This window comes from Macrobrachium nipponense, chromosome 41, assembly GCF_015104395.2.
Source record: "Macrobrachium nipponense isolate FS-2020 chromosome 41, ASM1510439v2, whole genome shotgun sequence".
Taxonomy (NCBI): domain Eukaryota; kingdom Metazoa; phylum Arthropoda; class Malacostraca; order Decapoda; family Palaemonidae; genus Macrobrachium; species Macrobrachium nipponense.
The window spans coordinates 9,382,527-9,402,018 of record NC_061102.1 but is presented as its reverse complement, the minus strand read 5'-3'; the positions used below and the strand labels follow the sequence as shown (position 1 = coordinate 9,402,018).

Sequence of the window (19,492 nt, the reverse complement as noted above, 5' to 3'; positions counted from 1 at the left end):
TCCACAAACATGTATGGTATTTGCTGTTGTCCATTGGATTAATAAAGGACCTTCCTCGTGGTAGCCTAAGGCGAGGTTGAGTTGACGTCACGCTCTCGACCTGGCAGAAGCTTATTTTGGATCAGTGCTGACAAGACCTCCTATACTCTTTGGACCTTAAGTTGAACAATATAAACAAAAAAGTAAATGAAAGAACAAAGCTTTTCACAATAAAACTTAGCACAAATGATTAACATAATCATTCGTCATTGCGGTGACCCACAGCTAACTTGATGTAGAGGGAGGTAGCGTTTATATTTTTAGGAATAATGAAGGAATGATTTTAAGTTATCATGCGTCGTGGTATTGTTGAGGAGAGAAGAAGAGACAGTAAAATATTTACTATAATAATTATGTAAAAGCAGTACCAATTCACATAAAAAATGATATTTCACAATAAATTTAACATAATGATAAAACATGAAGACAAATGCAACACAGTAAAAAAAAACGCTTGCTTGAGTCAGTGTTCGGTGCGCTGAGAGAGAGAGAGAGAGAGAGAAAAACGGCTCTGCTTACCATTGACTTATTAGCTGATCTGGGATGATTGTTCCCCCATTTCTTTCACTTACACTCGATCTGCCCAAATCACTTTTATTTTTGTTACGGTAAAATACCAATTTAGTGATAATTGCTTTTTACGATATTTTTACTACTGTAAAAGTAACTCAGCTCTGTAATAAACAAACTGGCGCCGCTTCCAGCTTCTGCATGCCTTTGATTGTTTGTTTAAACGGCTTCCTTGTGAAAAGTTATTTTATTTCTCTTTCCTTTTCTTGCACTCTTGACTTATTACTTATTTGTTTGTAAAATCCTCATGTTTGTTTTAAAAGACTGCCCTTTGCCAACAGTAAGTTGATGTATTGTGGCATAATTAATCTATTTCGTGCACTTAAGAACCAAGTGTAAACACGCGGATTACTCTCTCTCTCTCTCAGACACAATTGGACACACATAATATCGATTCCTTTAATTATCTTTGTACCTAATGTGAATAAAATGTATTTTGTTATCAACCTTTTCATACTGCAATCAATTCGGTTTGCTCAAAAGGGTTCCCGTCTCTCCTCCCTCCATCCCCCAGCCGGCTGGTACCATTTATAGCAAACAGTTCATAAATCGTACACAGGAAAAATATAATTTAGAAAATTTTACTTCATATAACATACTGTTTCATTATTTTACATTCTTGATTTAACTTTTGAATACATTAATAATAGAAAAAATGTGAAAAGGGGGACTTTTTGGGTTGGCTAAAACGAATTATCCTGATTCCCTTTATTTCTTATGGGGATATTTGTTTCATATTTCGAACGAATCGTACTTCGAACAGCCTTCTGGAACGGATTAAGTTCGAAATACGAGGTACTACTGTATATGATTATATTTTGCATGCCAAAGTTATATACTGCATAACTAATACAATAACCTAACAATTTAATGATGTTCAGCTCCTGAGATAAAAAAAGTATTCATTAAATTTTTCTATAAAATTTGGTCTTGAGCAAACAAATGCAGAAATAAACACAAAATACACGAATACTAAAACATTAAGTTGGATAAATTCCTATTTCCAATTTTCAACAAGTCATTCACTTGTCTTTCCATTAAAGAAATGGCATACAAAATCAATCTAAACTACTCTTAAGTAAGAAGCAAAGCAACATACAAACAGTAAATGCAAGCTACCTCACCCCATAATGCTGAAATCTTACTGCTATAAGAAAAGCAGATCTGTAGACACTATATTTACATACCTGCTTTGCAATAAGCCTCTGAAGAATATTCATGATGAATCCTAAGAGTTTGGGATAATGAGTAAGAGTCTGAATTACTGTCCTCATGAAGAGAGTTGGTAGATTTGGCTGTTCCATCAGCTGCTGGAGCACAAAAGCCAGCACCTCAGCTGTGTAAATATTACGTTCGGCAAAACACAAGCTAGTAGCTGTTGAAGGGATTTGTACATTAATTGTAAACACGAGGTAAAATTATAATATAAATTTATCTCTCCTTTATAGACTTTCAAAGCATCCTATGAAAATTTATCGCCACTGTATCCAAGATAAGTAAATTTCAAAGCTGGATACATAATCGCTTCCAAATTTAAACCACAAATTTTTTACATTTACATGCAGTTTTTCATCACAAAATGAAACATCTGACATACAAAAAAAAAAAAAAAAAAAAAGACACCACCCTACCTACAAATATTCAACTTTAAAAAATTCAGAAATACAAATGGGATCGTAAATAAAACTTATATTCAGTGAGTTCAATTTTTTGTTTTGCATACCTATTCTGTAGATGCAGTACAGTAATACTTCGAACTTACGCAGGTTAGATTCCAGAACCTCTAGCACCAGACAATGATTTGCTCAAGTTTGGGTATGGTCACTAAAAATGCTAATAAATGCTTATTTCTAGTTTAAACACTAAATATGACCCAAATCATGCTCCCAAATTATTAAGCTAACTCATCAATGAAATTAAAGTTACTGTAATATCATTTAAAAGTTAGCTTAATACTTTACCCTTTAAAAAGAATATATGGTTTATGTAGAATTGAGTAACTACTATGAACTTAATACAGTTTTTCTACTATGCCAAGGTTACCTCTAATTCATGGGATGCCAGTTTACTTTTCACTCATACAGTTACAGATACACAGAAATACATAATAGATTGTAAAAATAATGTGTGAGGGCTAACTATGAACGAGAGAGAGTATTTCATCTTATTAATATTATGTATTTGAAAATTTGTAGTTATTATTAGGAAAATCATTTATCATAAAAAATAAATATACACATGTACCATAAAAATTCTCTCACCTCAAGAGAGAGAGAGAGAGAGAGAGAGAGAGAGAGAGAGAGAGAGAGAGAGAGAGAGAGAGAGATTGAGAGAGAGAGAGAGAGAGAGAGAGATAAATAAATATTATCTTTATAATATTATTCAATTTACACAAAAAAGCTTGAAAATTTATAAATTACATAAAACTTGAACATAACACTTTTGCAGGGTTTCTCGAGGATATACAAATGTCGGGTGTCTGTGGAAAAAATCGTTTAACATGTCTGTGAATTCATGCAACTTGAATTGAGTATTGTGTAAGATCAATGTATTACTGTACTGTATGTACAGTATGTTCTATTTTATGATGAAAAAACATACAGTGCTGTACCTAAATAGGCATAAAGAGTAAAGTAACCAATTTGCAAACAATTTATACACAGCAGGGTGGTGTCTGTATATGTATACATAATGCTCATATTATTTCCATGAATCTTTTTTCATAAATACAAACTTTACATTATTATTATTACTATTACTATTATTATTCAGAAGAATAACCATATTCATATGGAACAAGTCTACAGAAAGGAACTGTTGACTTGAAATTCAAGCTTTTGAAGAATATGGTGTCATTTGAAAGAAATTACCAAGATAATGAAAGTACAGGATAAATTGTTTTAGGGCAGTAATGTATTGCATCTTCGCTTGGACTTTTGCATCAGAGATACAGGTCTTTTAAAAGATAAACAGGAACAGGTTATAGCATACATAAAGAAATTTTATAGTTTGACCCACATATCAAGCATACCTTTAATCACAGTCTTGACATCACACTTTTCATTATCAATTAGATGGAGGGCCACTAATAAATCCACAGGAGTTAGCGGAGATGTTCCAGTGTCTAAAGTCACTCCCCATAACCTGTTGAACACCTGGAAAGAAAGAATGAAAAAAAATTGTATGATATCTGATTCACCAATGCAAGTCTGTTACTTTTACTGATATTATACCTAGACAAAGATGGGAGGTTCAACTGCTAATAGTCATCACCATCATTATTTTCACATAATCTCTACTGTCTATGGGGTCAGATGTCAAATGAGTTTTCTCCATTCCATTAAAGGATGAAGAGGAAATCTAAACATCCCCACAACACCAATTCCTTGCTTTAGGTCACATAGAGGAAAGCCTTGCTGTTCATGCATTTATGAATATTTTAGAAACAATCAAACAACAAGGAATGTGCGTAAAGCAGCAAGAAATATGAAGTTTTATACCTATTAATCATTAAACAGCCTACTAGTGTCACAAACCTTAGGAATTAAATATTAAGGGATATTAAAATTGGATATACATCATCTAGTTCCGTACCTCTTTTACGACATGTGGATTCAACTTAATCAGTTTCGGTAATACAGCTATAACTTCTTTTTTGCTAAGTCCTGTCAAGACAGGGATGAGGAATCTTACGTCTGATACACGTCGGTTGTACAGTTCTCTGACCACGACACACAAGCGCTTCACTAGGTGGAGCTGGAAAAAAACAAGTTTTGAACCTTAAAAAGAAACATTAGTGGCATAAGATGTGTCTAAATGCCAATAATATGTTATACAGACTACACACAAAAGGTGAAATAAAACACAAGTCCGGTTACTGACTAGAAACAATTCCTAGAGACATTAACAAAAGCATACAAGGGATAATTTTAAATGACAGGAATAGATGACATCAATACCAAGGTTGCATAAAAATGATCATAAAGTGTATTTAATGTTTGCCAACAAATGTATGTATGCATCAATTTGTTGGTAGGTACGGAAACAATTCAAAATTGATTGAAGAGCAGTTGCAAAACGCAATAAAACAGTGATAACTGGTAAAATCAGAATGATTTGTTTCTGTATAGGTCAACGGTAAGCCATGGACAGAACCTTATTTTGATACAATCAATGCAAGGCTGATGCTAGGGTAATTCACTGCCTTTTCCTTACTTAAGAAATTTGTAAAAATTTTGCCCTTTATAGAATTACCTAGATATGAAATGAATTCTTTACAATACAACTAGATTTTGCTAAATTCCACTTACCCTTTTCAGTGAGTATATGAATAATCCTTGTGATAAGTGTTTCTCCTCCCTTCGGGCATGTTTCAACGAGCTTAAGCAAATGTGGCGAGTTCATTCCCATGTGTTGGATAGGCCCCTCCAACATTCTCAATATGGCCCTCTTGGCTTCGTTCACTGTCTTGACGTAAACTTGTGCTAACCTTGGGGGGAAAAACAGAGCACATTCTTGTTATTAAGGAACAGATTATACTGTGTAATTCAACAAATGACATTTGCTACGATGTGTTATTAACAACCCACTACCACAAGGAGATGCTTAAATCTTTGTTTTTAAAAAACAAAACTGCTTTTCTAAAAAAACACCACAGTAACATTTGACCACGATTGTGTTTTCCCAACAGAACCATGACCTGGTTGTCATATATATATTTTTTTTTTATGGGAAGATAACGTGTCTATGACTATTTAGTATGTATGAAAGGGCTAATTATGAGGCATGTTATGAGTGTAAGATTAAAAAATGATTTTCATACAGAGTACTAACTCAAAATCACAAAAGTAATGACAAGACAAAAATAAAGAAACAACTTACTCGTAAATAAGTTCTTGATTCATGGGTAACAATGCCAAGTATAAAAATAAGCAAGCCTTGACGGATGTCTCGGCCCACTCTACTTCCTTGTTGGGGCGTCCTAACTCATGCAGGCAGAGGACTTCAGGAGGACTTTCCAACAAAAGATATTTTAAGTAATTTGTGGCAACCTGTGCCACTGCCTCCTGTATGCTTTCATCATCCTTGCAGAGTTCCAGGATAACTGGTATGACCTGTTCTCTGACCTGTAATAAGAGAATTTTAGGTAAAGGCCAAGAAATGGACCCATGACACTGGAAAATATTAAAAGATATAAAATACAGGATAAGACATTGAATTTCTCCTTCCTATTCCATAAGTATGTGACAGCCCTTTGATATGCTGAGTATATAAGAGTATTAGGCATATTACTGCTCAATTTATTTCATAAAGTTACTTTTTTTATCTTTCTACATGTTAGGGAGTTGTCTATTAATCCATTTTTGATGCCTAATCTGAAATTCTGATTTTTAAAAAGTATCTTCTAATTGCATTTATATGCCTATCTTTGAATTATGAACGACTTCACTGGTCTGGGTATCTGTGTTATTGAGGGCAAGAAATGAAAACTATTGGATGTACATGATTGTCAAAGACTTGGAAACCAAGGCAAACTAGAGACATGTGCCACTTGGTTGTTCCTGGTACTAGACTCAGTTTCTCTTGATGGAAAAGAGTAGTTTGTATAACTTGGACTGAACCTTAGTCTTCTACATTTTCAGTTCAAGTCTCCTTGCTTAAGAATACTCATTCTTTATTTTTCTTTGCTTATTTCGTTTTTAATCTGGAGAGGCTTGCCATATATGGGTGTGGCCTTTTTTATTTCTTTCATGAGTAGGCTCATCATGAACAATAATAATAATAATAATAATAATATGATATTGTTAAACTACAATAAAGTTTTGTACATACTTACCTGGCAGATTTAGCTATAGTCTCCGACGTTCCCGACAGAATTTCAAATCTTGCGGCACACGCGACAGGTAGGTCAGGTGGTCTACCTTACCCGCTGCTGGTGGCTGGGTGTACGAACCAATCCCCCTTGCTTGTCAGATTTTTCTCTTCCACCTGTCTCCTGAGGGGAGGCTGGGTGGGCATTAATCATATATATCTGCCAGGTAAGTATGTACAAAACTTTATTGTAGTTTAACAATATCATTTTTGTACATGAACTTCCCTGTCAGATATATACTTAGCTGATTAGCACCCTTGGTGGAGGGTAAGAGACAGCTAAATAATACAGGTAAGAAGGGAAACAACTAATGTTGTAGGATATAAAAACCTTGGTTCTCACCTTTTCAGGATGAAGACTTCATAGATACTGTCTCTGAGTCTGCATTGCCTGGAGAGCTACAGCTAGGACGTGACCTGTTGCTGAAAGACTCTCGGATCTACCACTGGGATATGTGATCCCCTTCTGTGGTAGAATCCAAGTCGGATCCTGTTAAAGGGACCTTGTCCGCTACATAACAGATCCTTACCACTACCTCTGCAAGGAGCCAAACCCACCAGACCATCTAACCAAAATACAAAGGGTTAATACTACGACAAAAAGAGGTGCCTCCTGCAACCTCTTTTAGACAACCAAAAAGCACAAATACAAAATATAGGGTAACATATCAAAAATTTAAACAGGATAAGTTTCAGCTCCTTGCCCCAGCACCGAATCCAGCCGATACGAAAGGACCCAAGGCGAAGCATTTTATCATACGTTTATTTTTACATCACGTAGGTAGTGGTTTGCGAAAACCGACTGGCATCTCCAAAAAGTCGCCTCCATCAAGTTCCACACAGACATATTTTTTTTTAACGCAAGTAAAGTTGCAATGGCTCTCACCTCGTGAGCTTTCGCTTTCAGTAGTTTTAAAATGCTCTTCCTGCAGGCAACATGTGCCTCTGTAATAAGACATCTCAGGAAGAAGGAAAGAGCATTCTTCGACATCTTGATTAGCCTTAAGTTGCTCCTTCCTCTTAAGGTAATACTTCATAATTCTCATAGGGCAAAGAGTTCTTTCAGGATCTTCCCCTACCAGAAAAGATAAACCACGAACTTCAAAGCTCCTGGGCCAAGGACGTGATGGGTTTTCATTTTTTGCAAGAAACCCTGGAAGAAATGAACACACCATAGAATCTTCCTTAAATCCGACATTGCCCTCAATAGCTTGGAGCTCACTCACCCTCTTAGCTGTAGCTAGGGCCATAAGGAAGAGAGCCTTCTTCGTCAGGTCCTTGAAAGAGGCTGAGCCAGAGGTTCAAATCTAGACGATCCAAGGAATTGTAGAACTACGTCTAGATTCCAGTTTGGTACAACATGAGAACGTTTAAAGGTTTCAAATGTCTAATAAGATCATGCAGGTCCTAATCATCGGAGATATTTAAGCCTCTATGCCAAAAATACCGCCGCCAACATACTGCGGTATCCCTTAATAGCTGACACAACAAGATGCACTCTTCTTTGAGAAAAATTAGGAAATCCGCAATTTGGGTCACAGAGGGTACTGGAAGAGGAAATGTTTCTTCCTCTTGCACCATCGTCTGAAGACATCCCACTTTGACTATACACGCAAGGTGGAAGGTCTCCTCGCTCGTTCAATTGCTTTAGCAGCTGTTGCTGAAAAGCCTTTTGCTCTGATCAGACTTTGGACAGTCTGAAGCCAGTCAGACTGAGAGCGAGGAGATTTTTGTGGTACCTGTCGAAGTGGGGCTGTCTGAGTAGATCGCTTAGCGGGAGCGATCTTGGAAGGTCCACTAACCATTCCAGTACCTCTGTGAACCATTCTTGGGCCGGCCAAAAGGGAGCGATTAAGATAATTCTCGTTGAATCGGACTCTACGAATTTCTTGATAGTTAGCCCCAGGATCTTGAAGGGGGAAACGCGTAGACGTCGAGTCCGCTCCAGTCTAGTAGAAGAGCATCTATTGCTAATGCCTCTGGATCCGATATCGGAGAGCAGTAAGGATCCAGTCTCTTGTTTTTTCGACGTGGCAAAGAGGTCTATGTGTGGCCTGCCCCACAACTTCCACACTCTGGCATACATCCAAATGAAGGGTCCACTCTGTGGGAAGGACCTGATCTTTCCTGCTGGAGGAGATCTGCTCTTACATTCCTTTCTCCCTGCACGAACCTGGTGAGAAGCTTGATTCCCCTTTCTTCTGTCCACAGAAGAAAGTCTCTTGCTGTCTCGTACAGGGAGAAGGAATGCGTCCCCCCCTGTTTTCTGATATATGGCAGAGCTGTAGTGTTGTCCGCGTTGACCTGCACTACCGATCCTCTGACTTTGGGCTCGAAAGCTTTCAGAGCCAACCACACAGCCATCAACTCCTTTCTGTTGATGTGCCAGGCTACCTGGTCCCCCACCCAGGTACCTGACACCTTGTTGGTTCCCAGAGTCGCCCCCCACCCCGTGTCCGATGCGTCGGAGAACAACACTAGGTTGGGGGTCTGGGATTGAAGAGACAGTCCTTCGCAAAGAGTTGGGATCTGTCCACCATATGAGATGTTTCTTGACTTCCTGGGATAACGACAGGGAGAACGTCAAATCCTGAGAAGAAGACGACTCCAATTCCGATGAAGAAAGAATTGGAGCGGTCTCAGGTGCAACCTTCCTAGGGAAACGAATTGCTCCAGCGAGGAGAGCGTCCCCAGCAGACTCATCCACTCCCTCGCTGTGCATACTTCTTTCCCTAAGAAGGTTGTTACTCTCTCGAATCCTCGGGCTATCCTTTCCTGAGAGGGAAAAGCCCGAAAACTCAGAGAGTTCATCTGTATCCCGAGATACACACTCTTGTTCGGGAATTAGCGACGACTTCTTGAAATTGACGAGAAGTCCCAACGCCTTCGTCAATTCTAGTGTTACTTGCAAGTCCTTCAAACAACGATCTTCTGAATTGGCCCTTATCAGCCAATCGTCGAGGTACATGGATATCCTCACCCCTTTCAAATGAAGCCATTGAGCTACGTTTCTCAAGATCCCTGTGAACACTTGAGGGGCCGACGAGAGGCCGAAACACAGAGCCCTGAACTGAAAAATTTTCCCCCCTATCATGAATCTGAGAAACTTCCTCGAGGAAGGATGGATCGGTACGTGGAAGTAAGCGTCCTGCAAATCCAAGGAAACCATCCAGTCCCCTGGACGAAGTGCTGCCAGCACTGACGAAGGTGTTTCCATCGTGAACTTCTTCTTTTCTACGAAGAAGTTCAGGGCGCTTACATCCAACACCGGTCTCCATCCCCCTGAGGACTTCGGAACTAGGAAAAGGCGGTTGTAGAAGCCTGATGAACGATGGTCTGTCACTAGTTCGATAGCCTCCTTCTCCAGCATCTGTTCTACTGCTAGATGGAGAGCTTGATTCATGATGGGGTCTCTGTACCTGGCCGTCAACTCCCTTGGGGTGGTCGTCAAGGGAGGTCTTGTGACGAAAGGGATGAGGTAACCTCTCCTCAAAATTGAAAGGGTCCAAGGATCCGCACCTTTCTGGGCCCAGACTTCCGCAAATCCTAAGAGTCTGGCGCCCACCGTTGTTTGAAGGACTTGCAAGTTATTTGGGGGCTTTGACTGACTTTGGCAAAAGTCTTACCTCTTCTTGAAGGTCTACGACCTCTAAACGTAGAGGTTCTGGAGGAAGAAGCCTCTCGAAAGGGTTCTCGAGCACTTGACTTCTCTTCTTAGCCTTGGTAGGGAAGGAAGGGCGAGGTTTTTCTTGCCGACTGGGCCAAAAGGTGGGTGGTGGCTTTAGCCGAAAGCGATCTAGAAATGTCCTGAACTAGATGTTATGGGAACAACTGAGCGGACAGAGGAGCAAAACAGCAAAGAAGACCTCTGGGCGTGGGAGACAGACTTCGTTTAAGAAGGAACAATAAACGGACCTCTTCTTCACCATCCCGGCCCCATACAGGGAGGCGATTTTCACTCGCTCCGTCTTCTTACAGACTTGTCCATACAAGACAAAACACACATGAGATCCTCCAGAGAAAAAGACTCTGGCACTTCAATCTTCTTGGCCAGGACTCCCAACGACCAATCAAGGAAGTTAAAGACCTCCAGCACTCTGAACATGCCTTTCAGCATGTAGTCTACTTCATTCATTGCCCAAGTCGTCTTTGCAGAGTTAAGGGCAGCTCTCCTCGTGGAATCTACCAGCGCCGAAAAATAACCGAATCAGCCGAAGAAGGTAAGGGGGGGGAAAAACCCAATCCCAAGGACTCTCCTGTTTCGTACCAGAAAACCAGCGCGTCTGAATAACTTCGAAGGAGGGAAAGCAAACATCGTTTTTCCCCGCTTCTTCTTTGGAAGCCATCCATGAACCAAAACTCCTCAGTGCCTTCTTCATCGAAGGGTCGGCTTCATACTCACACAAGAAGAAACTCTTCGCTGTCTTCGCCGTTGAAAAAAGTGAGTGAGGAGAAGGAGGAGCCGTAGGAGTAAGGGAATCCCCAAATACTTGCAAGAGCAGCTCTGTAAGCTTCTTGTAAGAAGACACAGCAGCAGAAGTGTTCGGTTCCTCATCAGAACCGTCTAGTACGTCTTGTCGGGAGGAGAGCGCGAAAGATCCTTAGATGACGAAGGGGTCCTAGTACAAGCTGAGCGAGAGGTTGGAGAGCGCCCTCTCGAAGAAGAGCTCAAATCCACTGGAGAACGATGAGAAGATCTGGATTGTCTACAATGAGACTCTCTTCGAGGTAGACGGAATCTCAGCTGGAGGAGAGGTAGGGCTCCTACCGAGAAGACCTGGATCATCCACAGGACGCTTACGAGGAGGCGAGCGCCTACCAGACTCCGCCGGTTGCGCATCCTGAGGCGAGCGGCTGCCAGGAGCAGAGCACCTATCGGGAGGCAGAGTGCTTGCGGCTCTCTCTATTCTTGTCCAGTTGAGCACGATCAACGGAAGTTCGACTGGAAGGGAGAAATGCGCCTACTAGGAGAAGGCTGCTTGCGAGACCTCTTGACCTCTGACAAGTGGATAACAATCAGGAGAAGGGCGCTTGCGAGTTCTTGGTGCCTACCAAGAGACGAACGGTTCAGGAGTAGTGCGTCTAGAAGAAGGAGAGCGCCTACACAGAGAAGGGCGCTTGAAAAGACTCTTGTGTCTTGCCCCGAGGAGAATAATCAGGAGTAGGACGCCTTAAAAGCGACGAGCGCCTACTATGAGATCGACGTGCAGTAGGCTCTTGGCGCCTACCTTGTGGGGAGCGGCTAACAGCGGAACGCCTATCAGGCGCACGGCTCCTACCAGACTCTTGATGTCTGTAGGGAGAGAAGTCACGATCAGGAGAAAAACGTCTATCCGAAACTCGAGGAGAGCGACATCCGGAAGAACGCCTACTTGTAGAAGGGCGCCTTCTAGGTTCTTGAGGCTGCTGAGGAGAAGTCCACGCGAGGAGTCGAAGAAATAGCGTGATGTGCAGGCGCAGAGCGCTTACCGGAAGCGGGAATCCAATCTGGAGAAAAAACTTCTTTTCTCCATAGAGCGTCCGACCGATGTTTGGCGCCTTGAACCCAACCCGAAAGAGAGCCAGGAGAGCGGGGGCGCTCATGTGAGCCCCTAACCTTCATACGAAAACTCCCCATATGAAGGAGACCGCCTAAAAAGAGGAGAACGATCCTCTGAAGAGCGGCGCCTAGAATTCTTGATCGGAAGAGAAACGTCTTTCTTCCTACGCGATCTAAAGGCTAGAGAGTCTGCCAGCACCGTGATCTGAGCTTGAAGTCCCGCAAGTACTCTAGTAGGAGAATCTTGCTGTTCTTCCCTCGGAACCAGGTGCAGAACGAGGGGCGCGAGAAGAAGAACGATCGCAGGATCTCTTGGGTTTCTTCGCCTCCAACGACGATTCTTCCGGGAAAACTCCAGACTAGAAGCCAAAGGACTGCAGGGAGCCTTCCAAGCCCTCTTCAATGGGCGCGACGCATACGGGGAGTTCCAACCTCTCTTCGGTGAGAGGGAGACGACGAAGAGGAGAAGCATTGGCGTAGGAGCTCCTTCTTGTAGCGATCCGAGGCAGCCTGGGAGCGTACTTACAGGATCTGCCGAGGAGACGCCTGACCGGTGGGGTTCTCCCTAGCCCTCTTGCCGTCAGACGCGCCCTCCCACAACACTGGGGACACTGCACTGATCACTAACACTCTCCTTACCTTCCAACTGGACGAATCTTCTGATCCATAGATAGAATCGTGGCTCTTAAAGCCGCCGCCTACGAAGACAAATCTTCGGCTTCGGTGCGGGGCAGCAGGGGCTGCAACTTGGAGAGAAGGTTTCTACTTCTCACATTAGTATTAGGATCCACATCCAACTCACTCATTCTAGACCTACTAGAACTTCTAGAGGAAGCCTTACGTACTCTATCACGTTCCAACTTCCTAACATAAGAAGAGAGAGCCTTATATTCTTCTTCATTCAACACCTTACATTCAACTACAAGGGTTAGCAAAAGAAACATTCATTCCCCCTGCATTTCATGCAAAACCGTGTGAGGGTCAACCGAAGCTTTCGGCAATCTCACCTTACATCCTTCAATCACACAAACCCTAAACAAAACAGAAGTTTTAGCTACTGAATCTAAGTCAGACATTGTTAAAGAAAATCAAAATCAAAATCAAAAAACGGTCCACAATTAGCGTTATGCCAAGCCAAACAGAGCGAATACGTCACCAAAAGAAGTCCAAATTAACTCCAGGTAAGAGAGAATCGAAAACTATCGAGAGGAACCGACAACAGTTGTTATCGTTGCCCGGCGACAGAGAAAAATCTGACAAGCAAGGGGGATTGGTTCGTACACCCGCCACACCCAGCGGCGGGTAAGGTAGACCACCTGACCTAATCTGTCCGCGGTGTGCGCGAGATTTGAAATTCTGTCGGGAACGTTGGAGACTATAGCTAAGTATTATCTGACAGGGAAGTTCATGTACAAAAAAAAAAAAAAAAAAAAAAAAAAAAAAAAAAAAAAAAAAAAAAAAATAATAATAATAATAATAATAATAATAATAATAATAATAATACCAATACAGTAGTACCTCGAGATACGAAAGGCTCAACTTACGAAAAATCCAAGTTACGAAAGCCAATGCGAAAACAAAATTTTACTGCTCTACATACGAAAAGTTTTCAAGATACGAAAGGTTTCTGAAAGTCCGAGATTCGCCTGATAACAATTTTGAAACTCGCGCCGCACGCCGCCATCTTAGTGCTAGTAGATCGCCACCATCCTCCTGCTCTCCCATTGGTTCCTGATACTAGCCAAGCCATGAGATCCTTCTCTCTGATTGGACAGCATCCCTCCCATCATGCATCTTCTATACGTACGCGCTGGCGTCCCTTAGCTCGGCCACTCCGCACCCGAAACTTTACCGTAAGCAATCGGCATTCGTTCGCTCCGACGATTTCGTTTAGTAACGTAAATTCGTTAGTGATTTCGTTGCAGTACATATTATCGTGTTGTGCGAAGACTGTATTATTACGTATTTGGTGTAAGTTTACGTAAAAATTAACGTAGTCATGGGTCCCAAGAATGTTGAAATTCACGGAAAGAAGCGCATGCGGTCTCTGGAGACAAAGATGGAGATCATAAAGAAGTACGAAGCTGGTATGCGATTGAGTGTGATCGCAAAGGAATACGGCCGTAATCCGTCGACAATAGGCACCATCCTTAAACAGAAGGATGCATCAAAGCAACTACACCATCGAAGGGCATCACTATTTTTGTCCAGCAAGAGGAGCCATGTGCACGACGAGATGGAACGGCTGCTCCTCATCTGGATAAAAGACAAAGAAATCGCTGGCGATACAGTAACGGAGACAGCAATCGCTCACAAGGCCAGTGCTATTTTCGGCGATTTGATTGCGCAGGCGGAAGACGAGGGTAGGGGAAGGGACTTCAACGCCAACCCCAGAGTTCAAGGCTTCGCATGGCTGGTTCGAGAAATTTCGTAAACGGACTGGCATCCATTCCGTGGTGCGTCATGGGGAGGCTGCCAGACTCGGACACGAAAGCGGCCGAAGCATTTTAAGAAGACTTTCGACGAGATGATGACCAAGGAAGGCTACAGTTCTCAGCAAGTCTTCAATGTGTGATGAGACTGGCCTTTTTTGGAAAAAAAAGCCTCGTCGGAACGTACATCACGGAGGAAGAGAAGAAGCTACCAGGGCATAAGCCTATGAAAGACAGGCTTACACTCGCACTTGGTTCAAACGCCAGTGGGGATTGCAAGGGGAAATGAAGCCCCTACTGGGTGTATCATTCTGAGACTCCTCGAGCCTTCAAGGCCCACAAGGTGCTGAAGAGAAAGCTTCCAGTGATGTGGAGAGCTAATGCAAAGCTGGGTAACGAGGCTTTTGTTCACGGAGTGGGTAAATCTGTGTTTCGGCCCGACTGTGAAGAGTTTTTTGGAAGAGAAGCGCATCCCCCTGAAATGTCTGCTGGTGTTGGACAATGCCCCTCCCCACCCTCCTGGCCTCGAGGAAGCTATCCTAGCGGAGTATTCCTTCGTTAAGATTCTTTTTTCTTCCGCCCAACACTACCCCTCTCCTCCAGCCCATGGACCAGCAACGTGATAGCGAACTTTAAGAAGCTGTATATAAAACATCTTTTCAAGAGATGTTTTTTTCGACATCACCGATACCACAAACCTCACCTTGCGTCAATTTTGGAAGGAGCATTTCGACATCGTCATTTGCGTCCGACTCATTGACCTAGCTTGGCAGGAGGTTTCGAGGCGAACCTTGAATTCCTCGTGGAGGAAACTCTGGCCTGATGCCGTATCCGCCAGAGACTTCGAGGGATTCGACGTGGGCGAAGCTGGTAACTGCAGAGTCAGAAACAGTTGATGATCCCGAAACTGTTTTGGAACCAAGATCTTGATGAGATCGTTGCACTCGGCAAGTCGACGAGGACGACATCAACAACCTTCTCGAGGAGCACCAAGAGGAGCTTACGACGGATGACCTGAAGGAGTTGGAGGCCATGCAACTTAACGTCGTTCAAGAGGAGTTTCTCTAGCAGCAGCGAGGAAGAGGAGGAGGAGCCTATGACAACGGCAGAAATTAAGGATATTCTAGGCGCTTTTCATAAGTGGCAATTGTTTATCGAAAAAAGACACCCCGAAAAGGCTCACACAGTCGTATGCTTCCGCAGTTCGATGACGTTTGCTTGAGTCGTCTCAGGAACATTGTGAAAAGTAGGCAGAAGCAATCTTCCTTGGATCGTTATTTTTTAAAGAAGGCCGGCCTTCAGCATTAGCAGGAATAAGCAAAAAGGAAGAACCAAGTGATAAAAAAACAGAAAGTTGAAAGCAAAAGGAAGAACCAAGTGATGAAAAACAAGAATGTTAAAAAAAGTAAAAAAAAAAAAAAAAAAAAAAAAGTTTACGTAATTTCTAGATTTTTGTAAGTTAAGTGTTACAGTTTTGTTTTAAGGTGTTTCGTAAATTTTAGTTTTATGGTTTCCTTAAATTTTTTGTGTGTTTTATAAAGTTAAGTGTACGTACATAACGTACGTTATCTGCCGTTTGTCCTCCTCCTCCTCTGCCGCCACTATCGGAGATAGCCCTCACTCGAAAGGTAAGCTTCCACATTTTACGTTACAGTAATAATATTTTTTCTTGTACACTAATATACACTTTATTTACAGGTTTTCGATTTTTATTCTTAATTTAGGTATTGAATGGTCAAATTGTTGTAGTATTTCATTGTTTATAGGTCAATTTAGCTTTATTATGAAATTTAATGGGGTGTTTTTGGAGGGCGGCTTTGGAACGGATTAGCCATTTTACATGTAAAATGTGTTCCAAGATACGAAAAACTCATTATACGAAGGCCGCCTCGGAACGGATTAATTTCATATCTCGAGGTACCACTGTAACAATAATAATAAGAATAATAGTAATGCAAGCTTTGGGTAAATTTACCTCATACAGTTCAGACTTTTCTACTAATGCAAAGTTTACCTAAAGAACAACAAATACTCAGAAAAATAAAGACACTTCATTTGATACATGAACCCAATGCCATAATAATAATAATAATAATAAAAACAATGTTGAAAAACAGACCTACTTGTTAAACACCCATGGAACAAAAGTTATAATGTAGTACTAACCTGTTCTTGATCATGCGATGCCAACAGACAAAGTGCTCTAATTGCTGGTTTTGATATTGGGGGTCTCCAAAGTATTATGTTTTTTAATATTCTTACTGTAGGTCCATATAAATCACTATTTAGAATCATATCTCCTGCACATCTTCCCAAAGCAATAAGAGACGTGACAGATTCTTCAGGCACCACTGGACTTTCCAGGAAGAGACGAAGGAAAAACCTGGAAGGATTTTGGAAGGTGAGGGGGTACACATAATAATTTTGATCATTCTATTTCCATCATTATAAAGATCTTCTGTTATCCACAGACACCTACAGTACTGGTATCTCCTCTCAAAATCAAATACACCAAAACATTTTCAAATTCTAGCAGATGCCAGTAACTACAAACTTAGCTATTCTACATAATGTGAAAACTCACTCTTCCGTTTCTTTATTGACTCTTTTAGCAATGGCCTTCGATATAATGCTTGTGAATATCTGGGTGTAATTCTTTTCCTTTTTCGTGCCTGGTTTGCTGTGGCTGTGAAGAATGCTGTGGACTTTGGAGAACTCGTGGGAGACAGAATATTCTGCGTATAACCATGACAACATGAGCTCCATGTGGTTAGCCATGTCATCAAGGATGAAATCCTCTAACTCTGCATAGGAAAAAAATTCATAAACGAACATGAAGCTTAGTTGTGTAAATGAAGCCTGAAATCACATTTCATAAGATTAATATTTATAGCCATAACTAACTGCAACAAACGGCTATATAATGGGGATTTTCCCAATAAGTTAGAACAAAATTTTAACTGTAGCTTGTTTCACAAAAAACCATTAATTATAACTGGCTCCATGTCAATGCTAACATATTTACCAATGCTCATGTTACTAAGTGTATACAACAGAAGACATGTTGACTAACAACAAACACATCTAACAATAAGTTTCACATCCTCACCACCACTTAACAATTCTCTAACTGAAGACAACAAAGCACTATGAATAACATAAGGTACCTGATAATGGTGGCCAAAATCTTTTGTATATTACACAAAATCCTGCATCACTAATCTCTCTCTCTCTCTCTCTCATTACTATGACATTTATCAGCAATCATCATTTCACCATATCTCATTTTCATAGTCATAGACATTCTTACTTCTAATACAGTCATCTCACATACTCTTCTCCATCTTCCTTTAACACGGAACTAAGTGTAAGTACAACCAATAATTTGAATTGGAATATAATCAAATTCACGCCAAAGGCCAAAAGCTGGGACCTATAGTGACTCAGGGCTGAAAGGGAAACTGAGAGTAAAGGAGGTTTTAAAGGCGCAGGCTAACAGGAGGAAAACCTTGCAGTTGCGCTAAGAAACAAATGCTAGGAGAGGGTGGAAAGTAAAATGGAAGAAATATAATAAAGTATGAACAGAGGTACGTACAGTAAAAGGAATGAAAGGGGTGGGAGCTATTGGCTGAAAGGATGCTATAAAGAACAAATAATAAATTACAGGCTTATTACAGTACTGAAAAACCAACCTTCACATTCCTGGGGCGAGAGGCATCCCGAGAGTACGGACACAATCCGCATGCGCACCTTTGGCGTGCTACCCTGCAACAGCATCTTGTCGCAACGGAGCAGACGGCGCAAGAGAACCAGCTGCATTTTGTTGTTTGCAGGTGATGGTAATGGTTTGGTGACCTCTGCCAACTTCATTGTTTCGGACTTTCTGCCTCATTGGCCTTCCTATAACTCCAGCAGGGGTGAGGACTGGGTCCTGCTGGCTGAATCATTTGGAAAAGCCTCAGAATGATCTCTTGTAACTTCTCAACAACACGTTCAATGGAATTTTATTTGTAACACATTCCAACAATGTTTTTCACATTTACATATTAGATTCGATTAAAAAAAATCCCTTTTTTGCTTATAAAAATGTTTCTCAGACTAAATTAATTCCTTTCTGATTGATACACTCAGTATATAAAGAAGGAACTTTTCACTTAATCAGATTGATGCTACATAGTATCATAATACTTCAAGTTATGTATCATCAGAAAAACAAATCAAGACGTGGATATTAAGACAAAAGCTAAATGACAAGAGTAATTAAGCCATAAAATTCAGTTTTGCTTTCCTTACATCGATCACTATCTTAAGTACAACACTTGCTGCGTGGGAATGTGCCACTACATGCAAGAAGCATTAAGCATGAACGTAGTTTTTCTCCCAGCAGAGTATTTCACCGCAAAGTTTTCAAGCCTTGGTAAGCTGAAACTAGGGAACATTTCCTATCATGGGAGTAGAATAGAACACCAAACCAGACGCTCCAAATTATTTACAACATTAAGAAAATGGCAGTCAGTTAGTAGCTCTGTGTATGACTAGACAGATCTCAGTCTTTAGCGACTAGTATGTCTCATTATTTGTAATGTCTAAACTACAGGCTGTGAGAAATTTAAGCTGGAAACTTTTATTATAAACAAGGTTTGTATTATGCAAAAATTCTCTTTCAAATAATTACAAGACATTTTGTTTCACCACAATGTTTTGTTTCACCACAATGTTTAAAAAAAAAGCCCCAAAAATACTAGAATACATCAAACACCAATTTACAAGCCCCAACCCTTCCAAATTCATAATACAAAAACACCAGGAACCTGTGGGTGACTGATTGAGAAGGGGGAAAAAAATAAGACATTACTCACATACTAATAAACAAATTCCCGTCTTACCTGAGTATGTACCTCATCTGTATATCCGGACACCAACCTCCTTATGTTCACCTCTTCGTCACTGTCATGAGCAGTTTCTACCTGCAATGGACAAAATATGAATGAGATCTAAAACTGCAATACAAAATATACTGGACTAAGAGTGTGATTCATGT

General features: G+C 41.0%; 1 pseudogene; it reads right to left on the bottom strand.

Annotated features, from left to right (window-relative positions):
• Positions 1 to 1,724: 1,724 nt before the first annotated feature.
• LOC135212413 (symplekin-like) overlaps positions 1,725 to 19,492 on the bottom strand; it is a 36,097-nt pseudogene continuing 18,329 nt past the window's right edge.